This window comes from Anopheles darlingi, chromosome 2 (assembly GCF_943734745.1).
Source record: "Anopheles darlingi chromosome 2, idAnoDarlMG_H_01, whole genome shotgun sequence".
Classification (NCBI taxonomy): domain Eukaryota; kingdom Metazoa; phylum Arthropoda; class Insecta; order Diptera; family Culicidae; genus Anopheles; species Anopheles darlingi.
The window spans coordinates 90,016,902-90,019,401 of NC_064874.1; the positions used below are offsets into that span (position 1 = coordinate 90,016,902).

General features: G+C 47.3%; 1 protein-coding gene across 2 annotated transcripts in view; it reads left to right on the forward strand.

Moving 5' to 3' along the window:
* Nucleotides 1-2,500, forward strand: part of LOC125959039 (uncharacterized) — a 74,954-nt gene that overhangs the window by 69,773 nt on the left and 2,681 nt on the right. The window lies entirely within an intron of this gene.

A 2,500-nucleotide genomic window follows, 5' to 3' on the forward strand; every position in this document is an offset into this window, starting at 1 on the left:
CGGAGCGCGTATTAAGACGTAAGAGTTGCATTACACACACACACACACACACACACACACGAGAGACGTGGCCAGCTCATGGAATGCAGAATGTGCAGTCGTGCTCGGTGTCCTTTACCTTTACAGTTCCTCGCGCGGTCACGGCAGTTATGAGAGAAGCTAATTAGTATTTAATGGAGGTTTTCATATCGGACTTATTCCGCTTGTCTGCGTGAGCCGGACGACTTTGTCACCAACCGAGTCGCTGCCAGTCACCGTCGTTAGCGAGGAAATGGACTGGACAGCCATCGGAACTCTAGGAATGTATGCACGCCGTGTCCGTCTGGCGTCTGTGTAGTTGGGGATCGTGCAGCCGGCGTCTGGAACGTTGCATATTTTAGCTCGAGCAGTCGGACATACCGAGGAGGAGGAGTAGAAGGAGAGTCTTCGATTGGGAAGCATTCCTAGGGAACTATTGCGTTGAATCGTTGGATCCGATTAATAATTGAAGAAACATTATTCAAATCAACTTAGAGGTCAATTTTCTCTAAGCTGATCATAAAGTGCAGTTCAAACGCGAGCTGCAGAAGCCACAATTGAGCTTCTGCAGTTCGCGTGGGGATAGCTAGTGGCTGACCTTGTCTGTTGCATTACGTAGCTTACTGGTGTGCTCAATTGCAGCATAAGAGTGGACACCGCTGTGCTTTAAAATGGCCAGCTTTATCTGCAACGATCTGCAGATCACAGCGTGAAGGCAGTGCCGAGACCCCGGACACCGGGAATTGCAGGTGCGCTGACAGGTCATAAAGAGATCGAATTAATGTTAATCGCGCGAAGCCTAGCGGGAGACCGAGCGAAGACCGACTGACGCGTTGAAATTCGGTCTGCAAATATGATATCTCCGAGTGGCTCTCCAACGATGGTTGCGATCGATGCAGAACTGGCTTCTCCCGCTGTTACTGCTGCTGCTGCTGCTGGAATGTGCCAACAAACAGCGATCGGAGCAAACAGGTTTTAATATCTACTGATAAGAGAGAGATTTCACATCTAGAGCTGGATCTATTAATCTTCAATCCCCGTAATGTGCCACGCACTCTTCGATCCGGCTTTTCTTATCTCTCTCTCTCATGGCTCTCTGCTGACAAGAAAACCACTTCATCCATCCTGCTGCATCGAGAATATCATGCGATGCGATCGCGCAAGTACGCTGTTTTCTTGTTTTCTATCTAGCAGATAGCATTAAGCATAACATGTCGTCACCTTGCCCTCGTGGCCTTTCTCCTCTCTCGCTCACTCGTCTAACTACGAAGCCGAGAAGAACTCCATAAATCAAACGTCGATCGCAGTGTCACCCACGTGCTGCGCCCGTGGGGAGCGCCCGTTGGGGAAAATGGTGACCAATCGATAAGGGAAATCAGTTTTCCAATTAAAATTAAATTGTGTACTTCCCATAATTGACGGTAATATATTTGCGTGCCCACGCAGGTCCGTGATCGACGCCAGTTGGGCATGTTCCTCCTCTTCATCACCCCCCACCATCACACCATGCGCCCGTTGGCGAGAAACAAGTAAAACGAGTGTTTTGCGGTGGTTTGGCGTTTTATGAATGACACTCCTAAATGGGTGCATGCAAAAACGGTTGGCGGAAAACATATTGGAACCTCATTTTTCATGCCTTTTTAACGGTCAGCACACCGAACACCCGAGTGGTGCGGTTTTGACTTGAGCTATTTTTTTTTTGTGAGAGGAAGGAGAAACCAACGATACCTCAACCTTTCGACGGAATTGTTATAGAGCCACATCATAAGCGTCAGTTCGCTGAATGTCATGATTATGCATTCTCTTTTCACAATCCAATGGATTGCACCACATTGACCAATGCACCATATGCACTCACAACCCGTGCATCACCATCTCTAACAATAATCCTACGCAAAACACATCGCGCTTATGCGCCTGTAATGAGCCTCATAATTGGGGGCTTAATGGCGCCAAAAGGCTACAATAGAATTGCTCATCCGAGCATGCGACACGAGATCCTTTTGTTTACTGGTTTCCGATGAACTCGACGCCATGACATCATCATCATCATCACCAGCCTCATCGTAGCAACCACGCCAATGGGCACTGTCACTACGGACAAAAGAAATATGTAAACCAAAGTAGCATTGGCCTACTCTTGCGAGATTGATACATCGTATTGACATGAGCTCGTATAATGAATGGTTTTGGATGCAACGTCGAGTCCCATATGCTGATTGCGGATGTTCCCCTTTTCTGCAGTCGATAAATGATTACCAGCCCAGGGTGCTAGCGCATAATGGAGTTGCATGTTGAATTGAATGGGCTTTCGAACACGATGATAGTGTATCCATACTAATCATGATCATTACGTACTATGTTGCGTGATCTTGTGCGTTTCATCCGGTACGATCCGCTCTTCGCTCACTTGACACATCCATTTGCAGCATATCAATTACCTAGTTTTATCGAAGAAATATGTTGACTTCACGGTAATAAC